This window comes from Glossina fuscipes, unplaced genomic scaffold, assembly GCF_014805625.2.
Source record: "Glossina fuscipes isolate IAEA_lab_2018 unplaced genomic scaffold, Yale_Gfus_2 109, whole genome shotgun sequence".
NCBI lineage: Eukaryota > Metazoa > Arthropoda > Insecta > Diptera > Glossinidae > Glossina > Glossina fuscipes.
The window spans coordinates 2015722-2035408 of record NW_023998452.1 but is presented as its reverse complement, the minus strand read 5'-3'; the positions used below and the strand labels follow the sequence as shown (position 1 = coordinate 2035408).

The 19687-nt window shown below is 33.0% G+C and overlaps 1 protein-coding gene across 2 annotated transcripts in view; it reads left to right on the top strand.

Moving 5' to 3' along the window:
- Nucleotides 1–15055: 15055 nt before the first annotated feature.
- LOC119638723 (neural cell adhesion molecule 2) overlaps nucleotides 15056–19687 on the top strand; it is a 279884-nt gene continuing 275252 nt past the window's right edge. For both annotated transcript variants that reach the window (XM_038035683.1, XM_038035676.1), the window contains exon 1: nucleotides 15056–15454. The gene's annotated coding sequence lies outside the window, so the exon portion shown is untranslated. The remainder of the gene's footprint in view (nucleotides 15455–19687) is intronic.

Here is a 19687-nt window from a genome sequence, read left to right as displayed (position 1 = left end):
AGCATGCTCCGGACATTTCGCCTCCCGATTACCAGAGACGGTCATATTTAGAGCAGGTAACTAGTTCGCAGAAGTTGGAGATGTACGAAAACGGGCATCATCCGGACGTCATTCCGAATCTATCCGATAAATGGCAGAGACCATGGCTAATGACCAACACGTATTTCGCTTACTGAGTTTTTCTAACAAGCATATTGTAAATAAAGTACAGTTATTTGTACATGTATTTTAGTGGAGCTTCTCATCCAATATTTTCAGATGATAACTATTAATTATCGTTAATACTAGTTTCGTAATTAATTCGTTTAACCTGCACGACGTTTTTTTATGAAAATTGTTAGAAAAATATTAAGAAAAGTCAGTCAGTCGCCGTGAAATAAACATAAAATGTTTGTTTTAAAGAATGAATGAATTCTGTTTTTCCTCTGTATTTTCTTGTCTTCCTAGCGCAAGCTGGCGCTTTAATACGTAGAGAGGAGGAAAGAGAGAGAGAGAGAGAGAAAGAGAGGTAAGCAATAAATGATTCAATTGCGTGAGAAAGCTATAAGCTTTAGGACAATTGACTCGGATAAATTGTATATATTGCGTATGTCTATTAAATTCCTCTCCATATTTGTATGTATATGTGCGCGAAAGATCATTGCTTGCCTTTCATTGGATTTGCCATAAAGATTAAATTCGCACTAGGGTGCAACTTTAAATAGAAAATAATATGTTTTGACATTTGTGGCTTTGGTTAGCTGTTGTTATTGTCCTTTTTCTTTTCGTTCATTTTCGTATCCACCACAGGGGTGTGTTAAATTTGCCAAATATTTGTAAAGTATAATAATATATATAACGGGATTTAATATAAACTAAATATCATATTTAAGCAGCACCTAAAGCAGTCAACTATATCGCTACGATTGCCTGTCTGTCCGGCTGTCTATCTATCAATTAATATTATGATCACGCTATCATAGTTTTATCTGAATTTATATATAACGCTCCCTCCGAACTCTCTCTTAAATTGGATCTGTCAACTAGTGAGCTTAGGGGTGCATAACGAACTAGGACAAGTTAAGTCTCAAGTTCGTTGTGAAGGAGTAGTAGTAAACGCGGCTATGGTATATTCTTTGTCGACCTTATGGGGATAGCAGCAATAATTTCCATATGAAGGCGTTCCCTTTGCTTACCTCTAAAGATCACATCTGTTATGGGAAAACATAGAGAAGCCAGGTAAGGTAATGCTTGCCTAGTATTTTATATGTGTAACGGAATATATTTTCTTTATTAAATATTACATAAAAGTGAGCAAGTATTAGTGGATTATAAGATTCGACTTAAGCCGATTACAATTTGTTTTAGTTATTTTAGCAGTTATTGTCGTTGTTGGTTATTGTGTAAAAGTCATTTTAGGTTTTCATTTGATTTTCATTACATTCCATTGCTTTTGTTCGTTCATATATATATGTGTATACATACGTTTATACATATACATTATCGTTTATTACTAGTTTTGGTTGGAATTTGTAGGTCGCGGACACACATAAAGTCCAACCAAATCCCGCTGCGTTCAATTCGAGCGTGTTTCTATTTTTTTGTGGTATTTTCAACTTTGCCTTTTTTTATTTACTTTTTTTTTTGTTTTTCTTTTTAACATTTTCATTTCGTCTATTTATTGTTTAACTAGAATCGTATTTACAAAGCAAATTTCTTTTTATTTTATTTTTTAAAATTGTATTTCTCTTTCCTTTTTGTTCCCCTCGCTCTCGTTCTCGTTCTCGCTCTCGCTCTCTTTCTCTCGCTCTTTATTTTTCTTATCATTTTTGTTGACATCCTATGGAATATTTATTAATGGTACGTGTGTGCGTCGGTATGCGAGTGTGAATTGGTTCAGCAGGACCTGTCCATATCAATCAAGTATTTTTTATTCATTCATTGTTTGTTTGCTTTTTTCATTTGGTGTTTAGTGTGATTGTTGTCCTTTCAATTTTTTTATTGCACGCTTACAACATGATTCAATTGTCCGTAAGTTTATCATGTGATTTGCATGAAATACCATTTCAGAGACTCGTTTTTTTCTATTTAACGAATATTATTTCAAAGCCCGGATCATTAGGATTAATACGCATATTAAGTTTGTCGTAGAGTTTGCATGTTTATTACTTTTTGTTTTATTGCAAAAGGCTTCGTTGCCGAGGCGATGGTGTACCAAGTAACTAAGAGTTGTTAATCTTGTTAGAAAATGTGAACTATTTGCAGTAGCTTTCAGAAATCTTGACCGGAAGCTTCACTTATAATAGAACACTTCAAATGAAAATACTATAATTGGCCAGGGGCCGTTAAATACCCTACATCATTTCGTTTAATACTGTCATATCATATCGTATAGTGACTTTTCAAAATAAAGCGTTATGTCAGATATAGTCGAACAAGCGCTACGATCCGAACCATTTGCAGTGGCGTCTTTCCGCTGTCCTATATTTAATTAAAATTTCTCAAAAATTGCGCCCTGTGGGTTGAGCAAGACGGACAGACAGACGTATGGACAAACAAGCTTAGTGATTCTGAATCACTTTCTAAATCGTCCGGTATAATAAAAGAAGGGTCTATCTCAAGTAAAAATATTCGAAATTATTACCCATAATTTCGTACTCAAAAGATACTATTTCTTTTCTTTAAGCAAAAAATAATTGGTCCCATTGTTCAATATACTTACAAAAGATTAAACAATTTATTAAAACGAATTTTACTACACAAGTGCGTAGAGAACGATTTTTTTTATATTCGTGGAGGGACGTGCAAATGATCGTCAAAAATCGACTATAAAATCAAATCGCTTCAATAGAATTTTGAAATCAATCGGTGGAGTATTGAAGGCGCTAGAAATACGCTCACTTTGCAAGAATTAACCTTGGGCAAAAAGTCGGTTGACACAAATTTTAAGTAATGACTTCGCTCGAGATATTAAATTTTCGAGAATTTATTCACACATGAAAGCATTTATAAGAGTAAAGCGGGTGTTTCAAATGATAACAAAGCAGCATAACTTTGCGAGAACCTGTATACTAGTAGTTTAAAAGAGAACGATCTGGATATATTAAAATCGGTAGAGATTAACAAAATTGTAAACTTTTCTTAGCAAATAAACCATGCACAGCATTGCATATATCCATGTATTCTGACGTCTTATTCCAACTTTCAAAGGTTCAAAAATAAGGCTTATATCTCAAGAATGCGATTAGTTATTTATGAAAAATCCAAATCGCCAATGAAATATATTATATACGTCCGCAGATGTGATCTAAATTCTCTTTCCTCTAAAATTTATGTAATGTTTTTGTTTTTGACAATTTTTCTTAACATTTTCTTTCGCAGTTTTCCTGTTTGCTTAAGTTGAAGTCTAAGATGTTTGATTTGCAACAATGGCTCTTGCAACGAATGAGAAGGAAGTATAAGGCAGAGATCGAAATGAGAATCAGATAAGATAAGAAGGGTTTGCTGTAAAAAGTAAACCATATTTTCGGATAGATTAAAAAAGGAAACGAACCACATAGATGCAATATAGAGCGGACTGTAAAATGGGGGGGTAAGACTGAGTTTGTTATGAAAAGTAAACCATATATTCGGATATAGTAAAAAATGGCAGTGACCCATCTATATGTAATAGAGAGCGAAGATTAAAATGGGGAGTAAGATTGACTTTGTTATAATAAGTAAATCATATTTTCGGGCATAGGTGTAGTGTAGTAGTAATGTATAGAGCATAACAATAGATCTAATATGGGCATTGTGGCATTAGTTATTGCAAAAAAAAGAAGAAATCTCCGCTTCAGTGGCTTAGTATGCAAAGCATTTCGACTACGAACTCAGCGTGATCATATTGATCGCAAATGTCTTCAAGAACATATTCGTGTTACCATCGACATGTAAAATTCAACGGATTACCTCTTTTGGTAAGAATTTGCTTTCCTTCTTGCTCGAACCTTCATCTCTTTCTACTGAGTTGAAGTGTTTGTCTTTTTCTTTTCTTTCGTTAATACAAAATTTTAAGTGCATAATTTAATAATTGATATGCGAGTGTGCCTTTGGAAACAAATGTGCTTTTGAATATATATTCATAATCTAATCACTTAATAGTTCAGGCAAATTGGAGTAAGCATGTCGTACTAGAGGCGAAATGAAATCATCAACATCTACAAAAAAAGGATCATTTCTTTTATGGATATGTGTGCACAGTTTATTGACAAATAAAATTTGATTAGCACATATTTGCTAGTTTGGATTTAGAAATGGTGCATACATGCGCATGCATTACGCGCTGTTCTGTTATTACCTATGGATACACACTTGAATATAAATCACATTCATTCTTAATTACTATCATATGAAGGCAAATAAGATCCCACCGTTCTATACGAAATGAAAATTTAATTTTATTTCCTTTAGCTTGCTCATAAAATAAAAGAAACTTGGCTCTCATATTACTGTTACTTACTTGTTTTGCTTTACTTCGCACGAGCCAACTTAGAGCACGAGAACCGAAAGACGGGGGGGAACACGAACTTTAAGTATATATGTATTGATTTTTTGAGAAAAGCTATAAAGTAGAAGAAGTGCTGGGGAGCAGAGCAAAACACACATACACATACATGCTTATATATATTTGTTTATATATATTTATATAAGTTCTCCTTTCAAATTATGCAACACATCTACGTGTGTTCTATAGACATTTATGTGCATTCATGTATGTTAGTGTTCTGTCATGTCGCAACAGGAAATAGTTTAATTAAAATTCCATGAAAAAGCATTAAGAACCTAACACAAATACACATGTACACAACAAACATATTTAGTTGCAGGTAGCAATAAATGTTCATTCAGAAGAGTAAGAACTTACAAATCTGTTTTAGATGTATGCACAGTTAATGATTAGCGACATTTACCCAATTTACAAAATATAAATAAAAAAAACTTTTATCTCTTCTGCAAAATCATAATAAAACAATTATTTCCTTTTTACTCATTGTCTAGCATACAAATTAAAAATAGAAGATAGAGAATAATAAATAGATTTTTAATGCAAATTTCAGCGATGGGAGCTTCTAAGTATGAGGAGTGAGCTGAATTTAAACTGGCAGAGGTAAAAAGAAAAATTTTCGAGTTCAAGTCGGCTTTGATAATGTAATCGTGATCAGATGAATAATGCCTATAATCGTAAAAATTGCCTCAGGAAGCTAAAGTTTGGACAATCTGCCCTTTGTTCGAGTTCTCAGATCAAGTTTAAATAGAATCGCAAATACTCCCCACAAGAATCTCGAATGACTGAAAAGATGCAAGTAACCTGAACAAGTAAGAAAATTATATTTGGTGGGCGATCGAATCTTTTACATCCATCACTGTTGTCTTAAAAAAGACTAAAAGAAAGCAAAAGACCTTAATTTTCCTAATTTATGATATTGGATGGATCGCCCGTTTTTTCCAGTTTTCACAATAAAGTTGAAAGTGGCAATTTATACGGTGTTCGTGTTGTATATTATAAGGAAAAAGCAAAAACCACGGAAAGCAAAAATGTTCACAGTTTCCCTCGCCTAGGCGGGTGAGCACTGTGGGCCCATTTTCAATTTATTTTGCAAATTTATAGTCGCCATTTTCATTTTTGCGGACATTGCGGACGAACAGATGCACATGCTTAGGTGCAATCCGAATTTGAAAGTGGAACAGGCCTTATATACTTTATGAGATTGTTGAACATTGCTTCTGCGCGTTAAGAAGGTATTGAAAAAATGTTCAGTTTTGACATCCTATAATACTAAGTAGACACAACCAATTTTTCTCATATTTGCATAGGTCGCCCAAAAGATATACATTCAAGTACATTTTTGCAGACTTATCTGCCGTAATTTATGCGTAATGAACAAAAAACCAAAAAGGCAGAGATATTTGAACGATCTGGCCCATTTTCAAGACCAAGCACCGAGAAAGAGCTTCCAATGTTTCCGCCATATGTGACTTTTGATGTCGATAGTTTCATTTTAATGAAGAGGTGAACGGATCGACTCCGAATTTGATGCTGATTAAGAATATATGTACTTCGTGGGATCTCTGAAGTTTCTTCCTCGGCGTCGCAAACGTTTTGACAAATTGAACAATTGACCCTCAGTCTTCGGTATTTGGTATAAGAGATGAAAATTTGAAAAATTGATAATCGATTATAATAACAGTATGACTGAAGTATATTTATGATAATTATCTTGAAGTTCTAAATGGAAAGAGCTCTTTTTTTACGGCCAGTGGCAGCATTGCAATGAACAATTTATTTCATGTTGCTTCTTTCACATGTACTTAGGATGATAGATATGACGAATATAACTTTGTTACCCGTCTCTAGCAGAAATACATTTTTAATTTTTCTCTTCGCAACAATAACACAATTTGAGAACATAATACCTTAAGGATGACTTCATATGCTGGCAAAGTGTAAAGTGGTTAAGAATTTTCTAGAAAAATTCCCGGGTTATATCAAGATGGGAAAATAAGTGAATCGAGAAAAAAAGTAAGGGCTCACAGTGTCATTTGAGAGATTGGCTTCAGAAGGAAATTTTTTCTTGCATTTTCGCTTAATTGGTCATTTTGCATTCTATTTAAAGCCATAATTTGATTTTCGGTTAATAACCAAAGAAAAAAAGTCATTTACATATGCGTATGTATGTGTCCATATGCGTGTACACAATATGCAATATTTATACTTGTCACAGAAACACATGCGATTTCTCTCCGATTTTATATATATATATATATTTATGTTAATATAATATAAACAGATCTTTTGCAAGTTTTACAACAATATTATTCATATTTATTTATATTCACCGTTGAACGATGAAACAAAAGTAGTAAAAGTATATTCACTTTTTCATTCTGCTTGTAACATTTTGAATTACTCAGCAAAGATAAGCCAAGAGTAGAAAGCAAATTGTTACAATGCCACTGTCCCAACATGCTGGGTATCCAAAGCACACATATCAAGGCGAACATAATTACTTTAGGTGTTTAAGGCGATAGGTTGTCACTTAAGTCGAGATGAACTCAAAATTGAAATAATATATAATTAAATGCGTAAAACTTTTCACTCATGATATTGAAATTATGTCATACACTAATTGTGGTACAAGGATATGTTAAGCTTGCGCGAGTGTATGCATCACCCAGAAGAAGTTGATATAAATCCACCTATTTTTTATACCGAACTACTGCGAATCATTTCCTGAAACGCTCTAAGCTTATCTGTCCGTCTGCCCACGCATTATTTGTCTTCAGCCTAGAAATGCGAATTTTTAAATAATTCTGCCTCAACGGCGAACGCTATTGAAAATGATTGAGACCACTTCCCATTGTACGTATATGCATTACTGTATCAAGTATTTGTGTATTTGTGGATCAAGTGAAATTGTGTATTTTATGGGATATTTAAAGTTAGACCGTAGCCGACTATAAGGTTTTTACTTGCTTTTCCGTTGCGAACTATTTGCATTGTCGTTCTCGCGGTGAAAGGACGCACTTACACTATATTTTTGGCAATATTGACGATAACATTCGAACTTACGTAAGACAGTGTTTATTAAGCATATATATCTCATCAGCGTAAGAAATTAAAACGTCTTACTTACGTCTGCCCGTGACGAAAACTGAAGCAGAAGAGATCAACTTGAGCTCAAGTTAAGCTTCTAATAAGTTGGGTAGACAACAATTCCCAAAAGACTGAGGCCAAACGTATCTTTTAGGACACTCTGCAGGCTTACCGCGGCCGACACGTTATAGTCCGGTTTTACAGGTAGGGAAAGGGATGCAAAACTAACAATACCTAAAAAACTTGGGCAAAAAGTATTCTCTAAGATCCTCCAGAAACTAATTAATTATTAACATTTGCGATTGTTAAAGGCGCTGCGTGCCCAAGTTTCGGTATGAGGCGTTTATAGTTTTCTTTCTTCTTGTTGGTTTCGTTTTTCGTTTTTTTTTTCATTTAATTATCAAAGGAGTGATTTTAATATTTACTGTTGCAGTCAGTGGTTTAACTTTTTTAAATGTTTTTATTTTTTTTTTGTTTTTATCGTTTTTCTTTTTTTTTTTTATTTGCATTTAAATGAAAACAATAATTGTTTTCTTTTTTCATTTAATTTCATTGTTAATATATATTGTGGTCATAATTACAATAATTAAATTTGAATAAATAAATGTATGATCTAATTAATCATAATTTTTAATTGTTTAAGGAAATGCACTCATACTTGCATTCATTCACACTCAGCCATACATATGCGTATTATTTTTATTATTATTTTAATTGTGATTATCTAGCGTAATGAATTAGTTGTATGTCTGCGTATATGTATTCATGTATGTATGTATTTCTTCCATTTTTTTTTTACTTATTTTTCCTTTTTTTTGTTATGTATATATATATACATATAATTTTTTAAATTTCAATTTTCTCCTTTTACAAATTATAAATTTATTTATTGCAAGTTGTTGCATAATTATAACAATGAGCTCTACAACGAATTAATTGTAGAAAAAAACTTCAAGTTAAAGTTTAATATCAGATAAAATAATTGAATATGTATGTGTATTATTTATTTTAATTGAATTAAATGGCAAAGTTATAAGGCGGTTGGAGCAGGAGCGGGAAATAGAAAATTTTAATAATATGACAGCCTCTCTCCTTCTTCCTGTTCCTCTGGTTCTCTCTTCATCTCATCCAGATGAGTACAGACTAGCTTAAGATTAAGCCTTTAAAACTCAAAATTCTTTTGGCGCGAAAGTAAATTAGCAAACATAACTCTGAGTATAAACTTAGCGAAAATTATTTATTTTTTTATTGCTTTATACATAAAATATTAGCTAATAAATAGCCAATACCAACTAACGTTTCAAGGAAAAACCATTTAGATGGGTTATGCAAAGCGTAGGAAAAGACTGTGTAGAATACAATTAACTTAATTTGAAAAATTAAATTTAAAGGGAGACCACGTGTACCTGAATTCGATACTTGCTCAACGCAGTTATGTTGATAAAGAAATATAGAGTATTATAAATATTCCATTAGGATTGAATGATGAAGTTCCTCTAGCATCAATAATATAGGTAGTGAAGAATGGATATTAGGTCTAGTGCTTACATAATACATGGTTCATTAAGAGTGCTTTCATAATGAGGGCCTTTTACATCGCGATGAACGATTGAATATGAGACAAAAAGTGTCAATACGAGACTATAATGCGATGGTTGATATCGTGAAACCTTGAAAACAAGTAACAAACATCATTAAATGGTTTGCCTGAGACATGGTTTGATTGAGACAATTTAAGAGAAAGAAAATCCATTGCGACACTCCACAGAATGTTAAAATTGAGCTTACTGAGCACGAATGATGACAAAATATCTCTTAAAGTGCACTTCACTATAAAAGCCTATTCCATGGATAATCTTCTACGTTGGAGACTAGATAAATTAGATAGAATTAATCGATATTCGTTCGGATGTAAGAACTTGTCTGTGCCCCATTCTAAACTACGTAAGGTAAGTTGAAGAAATGATTTTTGGATTGGACATAATAATGATAATTAGGAGTCCAAATGCATGTTCAATGTCCTCCCTAATGATGCATAGAAACCCTCTCTGCGGATCGTGGAAATCCTTTGACCACCTTTTAATAAAACCAGATGACAACAGTTTATTAAGAAGCCTTTCATAAAGTTTCAACCTATAAAATATTTGTATTATTATTTTGTCTGTTTGTCTGTGTTGTGCTTGCAAGCATTGAAATGGAGTGAAATGTCTGCAATCGTTAAAGATCGAAATAATTTTGATGAAAGATTGAAAATTTCTTCAATAACTTCTTAATCTCTCCCTCCTCAAATGAAACTATCTTCTCAATAAAGCGACGATATCGTCAGGTGTGCGCCAAGTTCCTCTATTTCGCTCATACCGTACGTTAAAGACGTCTAGTTTCTTCAGTTTGTGCCGAAAGACAATTGCATAGTAATCGACAACCTAGTCATACCATGTGTAGCCACAATATGTTCTTAATTTTCATCATGCAGGGAAATTAATACGAAACCTTCGTGAGCAATAAATACGGTAACGAATTATGTCAAATCGTATTTTCGTAGCAAATCGAAATAGTCGCTAGCGTCTACGAAGTTCATTGTGCACCTGAGTCGGCGAGTGAAAAAGAACCGCGACGCGGAAGAAATCAGAGCTCGTGGATTGAAATCTTAAATGCGGCAGTGTTCACTTTGGTCGCAGCTGTAGTGAGTGCTTAGTCCGTAAAGTCACAGAATTTATCGATTAGGCTCAAAGCCATCAGGCTGCGACTACCACGTCTCCATTTCTTTCTATCGGTCTCTTCCCCCACTTCTTTCTGTCCGTCGCGTTCCTCGGATAGGGGACATCCCCTCATCATGGAAAAAGAAATTTTATTTAATTAATCAAAACCGACATTAATGATAAGTAACAAAGTGTGTTGTTATTGTACCAATAAGGCTAATAGGAGCCATATTTATAAGGTTTTTGTGATTGGTCACTAGTCAAAGAGGAAAACTTTGCGTTTTCTTGTTATAATTTTCTTGAGTTTGTATAAGTAACGGTATTTTAAAGAAATTGTTAGAATAAAACATTGCAACATCAACTTTGTTAGTAGGTCAGGCAAACCGCAATCAAAAATAATGGATTGTGACTTGCAATATTCTTTGTTGTGTTGACGATAAGAGTTTCTTATAATACAATATATGGTAACAATTGTATAACGCTAGGATGTTAATCTGTTTCAAGTCATTAAACGATTGTTACAAGAGCGTGATGTTATGTCACGGGGAAAGTTTATTTTTTTTTCATATTTTTGTGTTAAAACCCATTAGGAAGCAGATTTAAAAAATGGAGTATTTCACGCTTGACAATAACGTCCGTAAATTAGTTTAATTTCTTACCATAATCTGCTTTTGTCCTTAGAAATTGGATACAAATATCAATTGCTAACCTGCGAAGGTTGGACTTGTTATAATACCTATTACATCGAAGATTGAATGCCTCATTATACTTTGCATCACTTGTGTACACAACGGCGAGAAGGAATTCAGGTAGACGTACCTACCAACACAAGCGACAAAGTTGTCCGCCTGGTTTTATTCTCTTCAGCCTACGTCCCACTATTTGGAAATTATTTTAATGAAATTTGATTCATTGACGTACTTTGGCCTAACGACGAACGGTGTTTGCAAATTATTCGACTTTTTCAACGGCTTATTATATAAGGCGTTTTTTTTCTAAATCGTTATATGCATAAATGTGGCGTTGTCTAGGGTATTTATAGAAATTTTACTTGTTTTTCCAATAAACACCTATACCAGAGACAACAAAAAAAAAAAAGCAGAATACAATAAACCGTTATATTGTGCTCTCGTTATATGAGACTCTCGTCATATTTCAAGATATGACAGAACATGACATAAGTAAAACTTGAACTAAAATATTTAATGGCTTCAGTTAATATAACCTCTCTGCATATAAGAAAACGCACATCGTTTCCTAATGAATATTTATAAAGATTTATAAAAACATTTCCTTCGGGTTTGCTGTCCTGTGATTTACAATTGCTTTTCGTCTCGAACAGACAGCAATGAAACCATTTCCATTACACCTCTTATTGGTTAGTTAAATTACAACATTTTACCACAGATAAACGAACAAACGAACAAACCAACAAAACGTATACACCAATATATTTACGTTACATACGTATGTGTGCATGTATATCTATTTTGAACTCTGCATTTAGAAATTGTCGTTTTTATTATTTAGTTGGTTTTCCTCTTCTTTGCGAAAAGCATTGTATAGCAACGACAGTAGTATGATTACATCAGCAACCATCACTTTGGACGCTATTGTTTAATTTGACACGGATGAGTGCACCAAAATGTACTTTGGATGGTACATGAAGTTAAGGCATTCGATGCTGTTGTGAATATGAACCGCGTTCTTGATTCATGGCTGTGGTGGCGTCCGGCTGTATCCATAAAAAAAAAAAAGCTTCATAATTTCATTAAATTTTTATAAGATTTCTTTTTTTTATTATCATCATTCTCCTTTCGTTTTATATTTATTTACATAATTGTATATATTTAAAGGTGGAAATTGTTTTCTTAGGTCTCTCTACAGTCATAAACTCTTGACGTATAAATGCAAATTTATATTATATGCTCAATACAGAATGATTATTAGTTGAGAACAAAGGGTCCCCGATCTCTATATAGAATTTTTGGGTAGACGCAAAGGCAACTTCTCTGTGCCATTGCTGTAGCGGCTTTTAAATCCCGTCGTCATCTTTGGTGGTTTAGATAAAACTAGAAAAGCAACTTGCTTAATGTAATCATGACGCGATCTCTGCACACCACTTCCTATCCATCCACCTTGATCTAGATCCTCTAGCTCCTCTATATATCGTAACTTAATCTGGTCATCCAGATATCTCTAGAAACGGTAATTCAATTATTTGCCCTAATTCTTCCAATAAAGAAAATATATATTTTTAATACAATTTCAAGGTAAGAAACGAGTTTTTTTTATATTTTCCTGCAGCAACATTTCATATCGTCTGCACATATGTATATATTTTTCACCTGTTGCCGCAAGAAGAAATAAGAGAAAATCCTTCTGATGTAAGAACAAATTTATCAGAGGAAAAAGTTCCTATAAAAATGTACTGCAAACTTCCCCTGAATGTTATTTCAAAGTGCTTAAGTTATAATTTTGCAAATTACATATTAATAGTAAATACGGACATACTACTAATTTCCCCTGTGAACAGAGTATCTGCGCATAAAATTGCTTAATAAAGACAACAATCTCTGTAAAATATTCACAGTATGAGCAGAAGAGTAAAATAAAATATTTATGCTTGTTATTAAATGCAGACATTTTTTTCATCATTATTGGCCATAAGCATATGTTTTCCATTTATTATTATAATTGTTATAAAAAATTGCAAAAATGTCCACCTTAGATCTTAAACTATAATTATCTGTGAGATCTGCATGGCTGAAATGATAATTACAGGTTAATACTCTGTCATAGAATAACTGGTAAGTAAGGACTTCACACGATTACTTTCGGTTGCTAATAATTAATGCATAAATAATAAATAAACTTTTAATAAAAGAGTACAAGTTGAATGTCGTCAAATTTTGAAAGTTCGTTGAGGCTGCATAGTAACACATCAAAAGGTTTTTTTCTTTTACTTTAAAAAAGGCAAGGAAGGATATTTTGCTTTACTTGTTGCATTGCTGCTGCATTGTCGCAGATCCAGCAAATAGCATTAACTCACGCAAAACAACGAAAAATATGACGATATGAAATGTTCTCTACGGGAGAAAATGAAAACACAATTACGTTAGAAATAAAATTCTCCGACTTCTCCAACAATTTAAGAGCAACATATGCTTTTTACAGATTGACAATACCTTCGAAACAGCAATAATGGGAAATTTAATTCCGTTTTTATTTTCTCCAAATGTTGCAAATTGTAACATTATAATATTACAAACTTTCATGGTAGGGGATATTTATGTTGTTGTCCGTTGTCATTGCACAAGAAACAGCCAGTTTCTAGAAGAGAAGTCTGTAAAGCAATTTTATTGTACATTCTGTTAAGTAAACGTCTATTGCCTGCAAAGTTTTTAGAAGAAACAGACATCCTCCAGGAGGAAAGTCTGTAAAAAAATGTAATTATGCATTCTGCTAAGCATGCCATGTAAGCAAAGCTATCACAAGAAACAGGCTGTCTCTAGAACAGAAGTCTGTAGAGCAATTTACAGGAAAACGACTGTGCATTCTGTTAAACAAACCTCTATGGCCTGCAAAGATTTTAGAAGAAACAGACATCCCACTAGAAGGGAAATCTGTAAAGCTATTTCATTGTACATTCTGTTAAGTAAACGTCTATTGCCTGCAAAGCTATTGCAAAAAACAGAAGAGAAGTCTGTAAATCCAGTTTACAGGGAAGCGATTTTATTGTGCATTCTCTTAAGCAAATTTCTATTGTCTGCAAAGCTTTTGCTATTGTCACTAAGCTTTTATTTGTTTTAATCCGAGAGTAATATTTTGGTTCGCTTTCTCCCTCTGTCTCTCTCTCTCTCTCTCCCTTTGCTTTAAATGCAGAAAGAACGTAGTAAACATGCGAAATGAATTCTTTTGTAAATTTCGTTTTTGTAAATTTTACTTATCATCATCTCTCTTGTGTGTTTGAATCAACTAGTTGTAGTATTGATAATTGAGAGCATCAATTGCAAAGTTAACAACCAACTAGTGTCGTTCTTATTCCAATTTAGTTTAGTCAGTCGTTTAGTTTGAAGTTTAGTTTTAGTCAAGGTGAACGGAAAAGTGTAAGAGTACACTTTAATATTTATGTGTTAAGATAAAAGAAAAAAAAAAAAAAAAAGATGACATTCATGAAGATGTTGGGATAATTTACCTTAAAAAAAAAAAAAATAAAAAAAACACAATTTCTAAAATTACGCGTATATTGAAAAGATTATAAATAATTAAATGGTTGGATTGATGACAATTTCACTTTTTAATAAATCGTTCTCTCTGTATGATGATGCTTGTGTTTGATCTTGTTTGACAGCAACACAACTACTATTTGCAGTTAATACTATAAATTGTTGTCAGAAATATACTTTTTCTTTTCCTTACGGTTTGACGCGGTTGCATATGTGCGTGCAGATGACATGAAAAACTCGTGGTGCCGAATGTAATTTCGAATTCGTTGGTCCTTTTTGGTCCTTTGCAAAAAGGTTCGTGTTCCCTCTTTAATAGCAAACTTTATTCAAGTCGTGGCCTCTCATCGGTTAAGTAAGCGCGTGTGACGTTTTTCAATTAAAAACGCATATTATATGCGGTATTTATATGAAAAAAAAAAAAAACAAAAAAAGAAACAACTCGAAACAAATAAATAAATAAACAAAATAATAATTATAATAATAATACTAAAGTATTAATGAGTAAAATTAAAGCAAAAAAATAAAAACCTATTTAAAGCAAATATTTACTTCAAAGTGCATGCGTTTTCATTAATTAAATATTGAGTAAATATTGAGCAGACAAATTCAATAAGAAAGAAAAAAATAAAAAGAACGGGTGCTTTCATCATGATTTCATAATCTTATATTGAAAATCTCTCTCATAATGAATTTCTATGGAATATATTAATCTATTGAAAACCTGGTTAAGTGATTATTGGGAAAAGGAAAAATTTTTACATAATTTCCGATTTCTGAAACGCGAAAGCATTTTACTGAAAATATATCAAGTGTAGAAAAGTGTATAAAAAAATGTAATTTTAATTGACGAAATGATTTAACACACATTGAGAGGATCAGCAATTGTTGTATTTGAAACCGGTCCTCTTAAGGTAAGTAAGATTTTGAATATTTTTGTTTTTTTCTTAAACGTTAGTTTACTTATTAAGACAACGCCATTGTTGGTGTGCATCGTATTCCTTATTAAATTGGGTCATTGTATGGTAATCATTACAATGCTTGTATCTATTCTTTTCAGCCCTGGATGGCAAAAATATTTATGCAATTGCATATGTAATTGTATTTAAATATTTGTGTTGAGTCTTTTTCGTTTAGTCTTTATCTAGTTTAACTTGTTTTTTTTTTTTTTTTGCTTTGATTTGATTTTAATTTCTAATCGCATAGAAGCAAACAATGATTAAAATATATTTGCATAGTAAAAAATGCTATTTATGATATTCAGTCAGAAACACTTTTGGTATTGGGAGATTAAGATGTTATGAAATTTAAATGACTTTAATTTGGAAATTTTTTTTTATTCATAATTTTGCCAAATTTTCATATTTTTTAAAAACACAACGAACAGTTTGTGATAAATAATTCCGAGACGAATGTTGGTGAAACTTCTCAAAATATAAAAGCGTGAAGAGGTATCTGAAAAGCTATGCGTGCATTTTTTGCTAAAGGCAAGCAATAGAAGCGCGACATACCCGGCTTCTATCTTCATTGAGCGGTTGACCGCGCTTTAATTACGATTGGCGGATGGCCGGAGTTATAGTACATGCTTGGTCGATAAAGGCAGAGGACACTGGAAACGCACTCTTTCTCAAGCTGCGATCTCCATATCATTGTCTCTCTCTCTCTCTCTCACGTCCCGCTTCTTTCTGATCATCATACTGATTGCTTGGCCGTGCAAAAAAAAGTAAACTTTCACTAGAATATTTGTAATTATTCTTACTATGAAAATAGGTTCAAGCGCAATGCAAGAAGTCCAGGAAAATAACCGCTATGGATACTATTCTACTTATGCGTTGGCGTTAAATTAAGCCACATATAGCACAACAAACGAGAACCAACTACATTAAATAAATGCCTTCAGAATTACCATTTACGAGTATAGTAAAATATGTGAGTGTGTAAATGTCTTTATAAAAGTGAAGCCATATCTGTTGGCTTTTCCTTCCATAGGGCACTTTTGCGGTTAATTATAGAGCGATATTTGTAAGGTGATGCTGTGCCTGTGATGCCGTTAGATGTCTTGGGTTGCGCGCTTGCTACAACGAAATCTATTTTCTAGACCGACAAATCCACGTAAACTGCTGAGCCACTTTCATGTTTGGGTTTGTCAACTGCAATTGCTCACATGAACTTGAAATTCGCACTAAGTGTGAGTCATTAACTCGCATTGATTACGTGTGTGTTTTTCATATATGCCGGCTGTTACTACTACCAATTGAATTATTTAGTGAGGTCTCCGTACATGAACACTGTAACGCAGTTGCGAATGTCCGGCAAAAGTCGGACGAACTTGGTTATTCAGAGCAAGCAAAAGTCAAAAGACATGTTGCATTTTAACCCTAAGAGGCGTTTGATTTTTGCAACCAAATAAAAACTATTTTGTACATCTATTCACATATAACATCGTTACCCTGAAAAAAGGAAAAAGCAGCAAATTTTAGAATATAACAGAGGGTTACAACAATTTTTGTATTTTTCTATTTGGTATTTCGATTATGATAAAATTAAAGTGAAAAAGTTAGCATTTTCCACTTATCCTAAACTTGTTCGCCATACTACTCCGCTGCTCTGCTACAGCTTGTAATCTGTGACCAAGAAATAAGAAATAATTTTGTTATATAGTGGTAGCACTGTGACAGACATCTATGTCGTATTTCATTTTCATAAATATGATGAATGTTTCGGCTGAACTTGGTTTTATAAGACGTATATAGTATTTTTTTTTTTCAATTTTTACAAAATGGGTATGAGGAGATGATTTCTGACTTTCAATCGGTCAAATTAGAAGCTACGGAGATAATGCGGAGACAACCGAACAATTGAGCGAAAATCATGCAAAAAAAAGGTGGGCCAACACCAAAGAAACTCTGCCAAAGTCGCGCAGAAACCACTTCTCTTCGATTGTCGGGACGGTCCGCACAACGAATTTCTTCCGCCGGGTCAAATTGTTAATAAGAAATATTATTATTTAAATTTGAGAATTACTTTGAAGGCAAGGTGTGATTTAAACAAAGGAAAATAAAATTGGTCTTACGTTTTGGACGCGGCAGTGTAATGAATTTCGTTATTTATTTTACCAATATTTGGATAGTGATGGAAGCAATTTCCAAGAAATAACTTCTCACTTATCCGTTGAAATTTTCATGTTTGGGATCCTATGCTACGATAAGGTAAGCAAATACGCTTTGTATATTTCAAGATGCAATGGCAAGATGTAATGGTTTGGTTTTTGACCTGTTGCTTATATTCACAAACTGAGACACATCTAATCTCTCTCAGGTGTATTTTTTTCCAATCATTAAATATGGAATAAAATCCAGTCCAACTTTCCTTTTGATTAAGAATATAAATATTTTAAGAATCCGGAAAGTGAATAAAGCTTCAGCGGTGGTATGTAACGCAAATATATTCCTTGAAGTAAATGTAGCTTAACTAAGCTGAAGATGAACAATACGTTCAGTGTCAAGAGCTTCGTTGCGTTAATTTTGATCAAAAAAACTGTGGATAGATTCTAAATCATTTATAATAATAATAAAAGAAAAGAGAGTTCACTGTTATTGTAGAGCCTAAAGATTCGTTTTCTATTGTTCTGGTAATCGCTGAAATGTCATTTTCATGTTTTTTTTTTTTCTGGCTTTTATTGCAAGAAAAAACCTTTTTTCTCGAGAAGTACAATACATTCTCGGTTTTAAAATATTGTGGTAATGTATTATAAGAGCCAGAGCACGCGCGTCATGATAAACTCTTTTCTTAATCATTTAACTTTTTTTTTTTGAAAGAAAGAAAGAAAAAAAATAAAGAGAAAACTGTAAGGAATTGCCACAAGGAATAGCTTCCTTATTACCTTAAGTTATTTCAAGAAATGATGGATAAAAAAGGCCAAAGTGGTGTTCTTGTGCTGGCGAAGCACATTAATAAGAAAATTGGCGCCGTGGGCAGTTGTGTCTGCGACAGGCTTCATTATTGAATTTCACACGAGTTTTTCTTCTTCTTTCTCTTAATGCTGAAGATAGTTTTTTTTCGCTCTGCAAGTAAAATGCATTTCTTAGCACATATACTTGCTTAAGTTTTAAGTAGAGAAGAGGGAGAAGCATTTTTCATATTTTTCCAAATAAAGAAGGAAAATGCTGACAAAATTCTTAGATAAAAAACTTTTCATTTCGCAACGGAGTGTGATATATATAGACGCCGGCACACCGCCCATCCCCCGAACGTTGATAATGACGATTTGTTCAAAATTTTGTGAATGTGGGAAGACTGCACCGGTTTCGCCCATTTCCGGCCATAAGTCGTTTCATCCATCCGTCTGTTTGAGTGGTGTTCGTGAGTGGTTCGTTGGGAGCGTGGGGGGGGGGGGGGGGGGGCGGGGGCTGGTAGATCATGACAAAAATACTGATATAAATAATTTCTCGGCTAATTGAAAAATTGTGAATCGCATCTAAATTCTGACGCAAAACAGTTCCTACGATTAACTGCGAAAACAAGTCCACCTGCTCAATTGCCACACCCTCATTTACAAAACATTTTACACTGTTCAATTTATAGATTTGACATTCTCTGCGTTAGAGTTCCGCTCTAAGGCGAATATAAATAAATGTCTGTGCCTTAGTCAGAGTCTTCCTTTTAATATCCGGAGATTCTCATAATAAGTTTTAGTTTAGCTTAAGGAAACATTCATTTTCTCTTTTATTTCTTTTTTTTTTTTGTATTTTATCTTTGTAAGCAACATATTATTGATTTATTAAGCAAAAGTTCCAGGAGAAAAAAAAATTAATATTTATGACATTACTTTAAAATCAACAGAATGTAATGACAAGTATAATAAAAATTCTAGGAATAGGAAAAAAAAAAAGGAAAAGAAAAAGATGTAATAAAAATTTTTTGCACGAGTGACTCTTTACAAATAGTTAGTAAGGAAATAAATAATGGCAAAAAATAAATCCAGCAGACGCTGTACAGCAAAAAGTCGACGACGACGATAACGACGATGTCATGGCGATAATAAGAAAATGTCAACTTATAATAATAATTGCAAAATCATAATATATATAATTCTATACCATATTTGGATAACAATATAATCATATTTTATTTATTTACTTTTTTTT